The sequence below is a fragment of the Bidens hawaiensis genome, unplaced genomic scaffold, assembly GCF_021521415.1.
Source record: "Bidens hawaiensis isolate Kalapana, Puna unplaced genomic scaffold, B.hawaiensis_p1.1 tig00018419_1, whole genome shotgun sequence".
NCBI classification, from domain to species: domain Eukaryota; kingdom Viridiplantae; phylum Streptophyta; class Magnoliopsida; order Asterales; family Asteraceae; genus Bidens; species Bidens hawaiensis.
Window position 1 is genome coordinate 385,403 of NW_027492780.1, and position 8,987 is coordinate 394,389.

An 8,987-nucleotide genomic window follows, 5' to 3' on the forward strand; every position below is an offset into this window, starting at 1 on the left:
TAAATCCAGCATATAATCCCTTTCTTTGCTTCAGCATAGCCCTTAATGTTGTAACTCTTTTTGAACATTGTAGGGACACCCGGTTTCTTTGTTTTGACGAACCATTGAGCGTATCCTTCCTTCCACCTCGGCTGCTCTTCCCATTCAGTATCTTCAACTTCCGTCTGATCACCCATATCGGCCTTCTCAACCTCTGGAATGTCATGTTCGACGTTTTCCTCTACTATCTCTCCTTCCTCAATCTCATTCTCAATCTCAATCTGCTCACCGATCTTCTCAATCACATCACTCGGCAGCACATCTTCATCAAACAACACATCGTCGCTGAACATATCATCGTCAAGTTCTTTCAACGCATCAATCAAGTCATCATCCACCAACACCACATCATCACCACCAGAACCACCAGCTGCGTCGGCAGACTCCCCCTCAGCTGTGGAAGTACCAAGAGCTTGAGAAGTTCTTGGCAGCTCACCACCTGCATCTTTCGATGCATTGGGATCATCGTCTCTGTCGTTTCTCTTCTTCGTCCTGAGCTCGTCGCCCTTACAGCTCATCTCCCCCTGAGATGCCAAGAACTCCTTCAAGGCATCTATAATTTTCCCATGCTCAACCAGGAGGGATAACTTCGCCTAAACCCTAACTTCGCCTGAATCTGAAACGGCGACAGTAAGGTTAATGCAAACATCGAAAATCTGATGTTTCGGCTAGTTTAGACGATTAAGGACCCTTAAACCAAGCTTTTTAAGGACATGTTGACGATCAGTATGGTTATTAACACGTAACAGCAAGTTTTGAAACTCGGTAGTTAAAGGTCGATCGACCGAGGACACGAAACAGGTCGAAACGACCTCAGATTAACATCTATGAACATCGAATATCAGATATAGGAACCCAAACAACCTTTAAATCGGTTTGAAATCGAAGAAAGATAACAAAGGTGATTGACAGATAAGATCGCCGGAAAATCAGTTAAGTTCGCCGGAAAAGATTGGATAAGTTCGCTGATAATGAACACTGTTGACCCTTAAAATCCTTTATATAAGGGCGGAGTTATACAGGCGAAGTTACGGATAACTTCGCCTAGGCGAAGTTATCCACAACTTCGCCTGTTCAACAACATCGCCTAAAATTTCAAAATTTAACCCTTAAAATTTTAACAGTTATCAATTAAGTTATAAATTTTCCTTGAAGAAATAAATGACATGATCAATTGTAAGTAACCAGTTAAAAATCATAAAACTATCTAAGTACAAAAACTTAAAAAATTTAAAGTATAAGGGATTAAATTTCAGTCTAGTTATGGGCTACCACGTTTTAGAAAAGATCCGAACAGAAATCATACTAATTACGTGACTGTCACATAGATCCGTGTTTAGCTGTATTATGACATAAGGAAACAGGTTGTAAGCAGGTAATATACTTAAGATGGTTTTCATCGTTTCTGTGATACGAGTTAGGTTCAATTATGCCTCAAAATTTAAGTGGGCAACAACTTAGAAATATTGATGCCTCCTATCTCTCCTCAAAGCGTATTTGGCTTTCCCCAAGTCACCCCGAATTGACTTCGACCCATAGTGTCTGATTAAGTTGTAAGTATTTTTGATCTGCTTCCCGTTCTTCTCTCTTACTCAATGATTATGAAGTCTTGATTTTGTCATCACTAATATGTTTCAATAACTCCAAATATAATTTTTTTTTTTTGAATAAACATAGACTTCAAAGTAGAAATTAACTGCAAGTCCCGAATCTGGATCACTGCAGTATCTTGAGACGCTATCTTCACGGGAATCAGAACACACATGGGCTCGTGTATGACTGAGTAATCGCTTTTCTGCCTATCATTCGGAAAGATATATATGAAGACATGCAAAACTCTTAAGGAGTTTCCACGTAAAATCAAGTAGATTTAGTTTGTATCACGTCTACTTTTACGCACCATAAAAAGTTACCATGACATACAATGACTGTCCTAAAGCCTTTTAAGCCTAATAACTTCACTAGTTAAGCACACAGAATTAGTATATCTATCATTTTCCAAGGTTGGATCAATTTTCTGTTAAACATAGCTAACGAACTTCTTACGAAGTAACAGACTTGAAAAATAATTTCATTTCCCTTTCTTTCAAAATTTTAACATTAATCGCCCCGACCAAAACAAGGTCTTCCGGTAAACGGCTATCCCGAAGATCCAATGGATCAGCTGGACTGACCACATACTATTATGTGTCCTTCTAACTAAGTATGGTCGACTAATTTTAAGCGAAAGAATGAAAAACTCATCATAAACCGCCCCGGTCACTATCAGTAATCTGGTTAATGGCTATCCTCAAACTCTACAAGTAGAAAATGAGGACCAAAACATATCCGAAGACAAGTCCTTCAAACTGATGTAACCGACATATTTTTTAAGCGATTAGTGACGTTTTTTTTTTTTTTAAATATCACAAGAAAAGCATGGTTACTCGGGATTGATCATCCCATTCAGTTCAATAAGGTTTTGAAATCTGGATTTGTCAAACGCTTTAGTATATAAATCAGCGAAATTATCAAGCGTATCCACCTTTTCAAGCATTATCAGTTTCTTCTCAGCACAATCCCGTATCAAATGATAACGTATGTCAATGTGTTTAGTTTTACTATGTTTCACGAGATTGTTAGTTACTGAGATAGCAGCTGTGTTATCAATGCAAATAGGAGTAAGTAGGAAATTCAGACCATAGTCGCGCAACTGTTGTTGAATCCAAAGAACCTGAGAGCAGCAGTTGGATGCTGCCATGTATTCTGCCTCACAGGTTGAAATTGCGACTGAAGTCTGCTTCTTGCATTGCCACGACACCAATCTGCCACCAAGAAACTGACATCCTCCTGTTGTTGACTTCCGACTCTGATTGCACCCTCCATAATCAGAATCTGTGTAAACGACTAGCTCCAAGTCTCCTCCTTTCGGGTACCACAACCCCAGCTTCGGCTTGCCCTTGAGATACCACAGTATCCTCTTTGCACCTTTCAAATGAGATTCTTTTGGATTTGCCTGAAAACGTGCACAAAGACAAACAACAAACATTATATCAGGCCTAGATGCAGTTAAGTACATTAAAGAACCTATTATTGCCCGATATTGAGTTGGGTCCACATCTGCATCACCGTCTACTTCAGCACCCAATTTGTGATTGACGCAGATTGGAGTATCATATGGAGAACTGTCCTCCATCTTGAATCGCTTGAGCAAATCATGAACATACTTCGTCTGATGAATGAACATCCCGTCCTTCTTCTGATCAACCTGCAATCCTAGAAAGAAAGTTAGTTCACCCATAGCACTCATTTCAAACCTTTTCTTCATGACGGCTTCAAACTCCTGACACATGGAGACTTTTGACGCAGCAAATATAATGTCATCCACGTAGACTTGTACCAGCAGGAAGTCGCTTCCATCTCTTTTGAAGAACAACGTGCTATCAATTTTCCCTCTTTCAAAACCATTCTCGAGCAAGTAATCCGATAAAGTTGAATACCAGGCACGAGGTGCCTGATGTAATCCATACAACGCCTTGCTCAACCTGTACACGTGATCTGGAAAGTCTGGGTCAGGAAAACCCGGAGGTTGCTCAACATACACAACCTCATCAACTTTCCCATTCAAAAACGTACTCTTCACATCTAGATGAAACACCTTCATCTTTTCATAAGCAGCAAACGCTAAAAACAATCTTATGGCTTCCAACCTGGCGACAGGAGCGAACACTTCGTTATAATCAATCCCCTCTTGTTGATTAAAACCTTTAACGACTAGCCTCGCCTTGTTTCTTATAATAATCCCCTTATCATCTCTCTTGCACTTAAACACCCATTTTGTGCCTATCGCATGCACATTCTTTGGTTTTTCAACCAAAGTCCAAACTTCCATCTTCTCGAATTGAGCCAACTCTTCTTGCATGGCTTCGACCCACGAGCTGTCCTTTAAAGCCATTTGATAATTCTTCGGTTCAATCTGGCTTATAAAGCAGGTGTACAGGCATTCATTGATTATTCCTGTCTCCTTAATGCTTGTATAAACATAGGTGTGTTCATTCAAGCTACTTCTCGTTTGTACACCTGAGGACACATCACCAATCACATTATCCAAAGGGTGATCTTTATGAATTCTCGTAGTCGGAACAGAACCGACATGCAAATTATCTTCCAAATTAGAAGAGATCTCGTCAATGGTTGTTTCTGGCTGAGAGTGAAAAGGATTGATAAATTCTTCTTCAGTTGAGGCAGCAGGGGTACCGATAGTGTTTGAGGAGGAAGGTTGACATTTATCAATCAGCTGTCTTTGCAATAGATTTTCTTCCTCACCGAGTATCATCTTCATCGCAACTCTTTCTTCTTCTTCAGAAATTTCCAAATCTGGTATGTTAAAAGACTTAAAAAGCTTAACATAGTCGAAAAGCTCAGCAGGTCCATTGCTTGGTTTTGGCGGTTGGTAACTTGTGATGTCGGTGTTACACACCACCTCCACCTTGCAGGTCGAAGTATTGAAGACACGTCTGTTAGGAGTACCAACAACATAACCGACTAAGATTCCTTCATCGGCTACTTCGCCAAATTTAGAATTTGTCTTCAAGATCGAACAAGGGGACCCGAATGGTTCAAGACCACTCAAGTTGGGCTTCCTTCCATGCATAAGCTCGTAACACGTTTTACCAAGTCTCTTAACGGTTAACACTCTATTCAGAACATAGCAGGCTGTAGCAACTGCTTCAGCCCAGAACATCACAGGAAGCTTCGAATCTGCCAGCACAGTTCTGGCTCCTTCAATTAAAGTTCGGTTCTTCCTTTCAGCCACTCCATTCTGTTGCGGAGTATACGGAGCACTGTATTGATGTTCAATTCCTTTCTGAAAACAGAAGATCTCCATTTCAAAATTCTTGAACTCCGTTCCATTGTCACTCTTGATGAACTTCACTGTTTTACCCATGACGTTCTCGACTTTGGTAATCAAATTCTTCACCATTTGAGCCGTCTCATCTTTCGATTTCAGAAAATATACCCACGAATATCGCGAGTAGTCATCAGTGATCACCAAGCAGTAAGAAGTACCTCCTAGACTTTTTACATTCACTGGACCGAAGAGATCCATGTGAAGCAGTTCTAGAGTACTGGCAATAGAGTTGACCTTCTTGGTGAGATGGGATTTCTTGTGTTGCTTTCCCTTCTTGCATGCAATACATTTGTCTTCAAAGTTAAAACTTTTCAAGGGAACGCCCATCACAAGCCCATTCCTGACAATGTGGTTCATCTTCCGAAGATGAATGTGCCCCGTCCTCCTGTGCCACAGTTCGGATTCCGATTCGCTTGCTTTCGTCATTAAACATGATTCTTCCGTGGGCATTTCAGTAGACCTCATATCCATCACATAAGTATTTGTATCACGTGGAGCTTTCATCACTATCCACTCGTCTGGTATCTGAAAACCAGGCTTCAACACGACCGCCTCATTCTTCGTGAAATAAACAGTGTACTCCTTATCACAAATCTGCGACACACTCAGCAGATTGTGCTTCAACTCTTCTACAAAGTTCACATTCTCAAGAGTCATTTTTCCATTGGACACCGTTCCTCTTCCAGTAATTCTTCCTCCACTTTCACCGGCAAAGCTAACTCTCGCTCCTTGAACAGGTTTTAAGTCGTGCAACAAGTATTTGTTACCCGTCATGTGCCGGGAACAGCCGCTATCTACAATCCAAAGACTGTGGGCAGCCCTGTTCAACTGTTCCTGCACAATAAAGCAAAGGATTAGAATCTAGGGACCCAAGACCAATTGGTCTTGGATCTATACATCCCGTACTTCTGCTTTCCAAAGTTAGCATCTGGATAATTCCTGTCAGTCCTATTAGGAAATCTCTTTGGAAATTGAGTGTGAGGCCTTCCAAACCTATGTGTATTGACAGTATTATATCTTGCGGTTTGGTTATTAGCATTGTTAAACTGAGGTTTGTTTCTGTGAAAACCTGAATTAGTTACATTTCGGAACTTTGAAGGGTTTTCATTTTTAGCAGTATTAAAATTACCATTAGGCTTACGCTCAGTTTTAATAGGCCTCACACCTCTGAATTTCGGCGTCAGAGGGCAATCTGCAACAAGATGTCCTAACTTATTGTTGGAATTACGTGTGCCCGAGACACATACTTATACTAATGTGGCTAACTGTGTTTGATCCAAGTCGGGTCATACCCAATAACAAGCTAGACGACACCAAATGTATTCTTTAATGATTTGATCATTTAAACGAATACCGAACACTACGTGTTTAGAAAATTGGTTTTCTAAACAAACACACTTGAGGATTTAAATAAATTATCTGGATGATTTGTTTATATAAATTAATTATTTAATTGGTTAAATAATTACATAAATGTATGTGCATTTTATAAAATGAGTTTTATAAAATAATTGGAGATGTTTTAAATGGTTAAAACAAAACAAAAAAAAAAAAAAAAAAAAAAAAAAAAAAAAAAATAATAATAATATCAAAACCGGCCACCCCATGTGGGTGGAAGGTTTGTCCTTTTATGCCTTGTCTCCATGTGATGACAACTTTATCCATCTCCAATAAGATTACATGCATTTTGGGGTCTTGAGTGTGTGCATTATTATTCAAATTTTGAATCAAGAAAACCTATCTATCTCTCTCTCAAACTCACGGCTCAAGGTGGGCAATTTTTGGGGTCTTTGGGAGCTCATATAGTGTTCAATAAATCCTAGCAATCACTTGGTGTTGTCTCAAATAGCTTGGGGTATCACACTCTTGAGGTCTTCTTCTTTGGAGGCTTGCCATTCATCCACCATCATCTTCAACAACTTGCTTGTTCTTCTAAAGGTAGAAGAAGGTACAATTTACATTTTGTGAGCATCTTGTTCTTGTGATTTTGATCCTTGTTCATTGGGTTTTAGTTTTAACATAATGGTATGTTTATAACAAGTTTTAAAATCTAAGCTTCCGTTGCGTTTTCTAGTTAAATTTGGTTAACTTGAACTTTGATAATCTTGTATAAAACCCAACAATGGCATCAAGAGCCGGTTACAAGGACTTATGCTCCTTGCATGTTCATAGATTTCGGTTTTTTTCATGGGTGAAAAAAGGGGTCCGAAATTTTTGGTGGATTTTACCCCTCATGGTTTTGTAAGATCTTGACATGCATGCAAAGATCTTAGGAAACCATTATTAACATTTGGATGTTGAAAAAAAAATAAAAATAAAAAAATAAGATTTGGCCGTAGCCTCTTGGGGGGGGGGGGGCCGATTCTTTTGGAGTTTTTGGGCATTGGTTGCTTAGGTTGCATGCTTAGAACATTTGGTATGTTTGGATGTGTCATAACCGAAACCTAGACCTTGGATGTGTTGATTGTTGTTTGTGTATGTTGATTATGTTTATTATTCAATATGGTTGTAATAATTCATAATCTTAGGCTTGTGTAATTTATTTATTCATAAGTTGGTTTGTAATAAATAGATTAGTTGCATTTTCTTTTTTTTAGAAAAATATGTATTAGGATACATTTTGTAAAAATTGAAGATGCAAGAATTGGTGGATTTGGGCCTTGGACCGAAATTTTGGGCTTGTTGGGCCTCACCGGCCCATCATGGGATTCAAGCCCATTAGGCCCATAAATTTCACTCTTGGGCCCAAGAAGACTTTTGGAAGTTTGGAGCCCATTAACAAGCCCAACAAGAACACAACAACTTGGAAAGGATACTTGAAGCATTTGGATGCAAGGTCAAGTGGGAGTCAACATTCCATCCTTGTGTCATGTTTTGTCCCTTAGGTGTGACTTATGACCTATACTTGTTTCGGCTAACAAGTATGGTCAAACTTAGCGGTTCTCGGTTATGACTATATTTTGCATGTGTTTGCTTGGTTGTTTGTTTTACTTATTGTAATGTGTGGTTGATAGATATTAGGATATCCAAACCGTCACATAGGAACGACAACAAGCATAAAACGGGTTCTAATATATATTTGGTAATATCGCGTCAATTAGTTTAATTAAATGGGTTTATTAAAACTAAGCGATTACTCACATATAATAAAATTGGTTTTATTATAACTTGAACCTTGAAAATTGGTTTTCAAAATCGCCATATTGCTAAATGCATGTTAGGATATGGCATAATGTTTTTCAAACTAGAATATTGGAAAACTTAAAATCCCTTTTTCATAATTACCAAGGAAACAAGTCTTACACCATCCTTTTGTATGACACTTAACGTATTAGGGAACTTTAAATGGGATAAAGGTCACCTAACCATTTTGAGCAAACTAATATACTTAGGGTAATATTAACATATTTGTGGGATAAAGGTCACCTAACCACTTGTATGTTAATCTTACATGTTTATACAAGTAGGACGACTTGAATTGGAAACCATGTGATAAAGGTCACCTAAGCATGGGGTCCAATGGTGTTGATGGGATAAACATGCCAACACGAAATAAGGATTTCGAATGGTCCCATACCTCTAGAAGTTGCAAAGGGTTGCAATTGTCAAGATTGACTACCTTGTTAAATCAAATAACGGGATAAAGGTCACCTAACCGAAATTTGATTTATCGTTGGATTCTAGAATTTAATTATTATTTTAAAATTTGGAATAAAAGGGTATTAATAATTAAATTGTTTATAATACTAAAATAAAACTTTGTTAAATTTTGTAGATGGCCGCTAACAATGCAAACACCTCTACCCATAACACCCGTAACCTATCCTTAAGAACCATCCTTGAAAAGGATCGTCTAAACCATAATAACTTTATGGATTGGTATCGCAACTTAAGAATAGTTCTCAAACAAGAAGAGATATCATATGTCTTAGACGATCCCATTCCCGATGAGCCTAACGTGGAAGATGAGGAGGCATATAACGATTGGGTCAAGTACACCAAAGATTCGGTGCAAGCCTCTTGCCTCATGTTAGGGACTATGATTCCCGAAATCCAA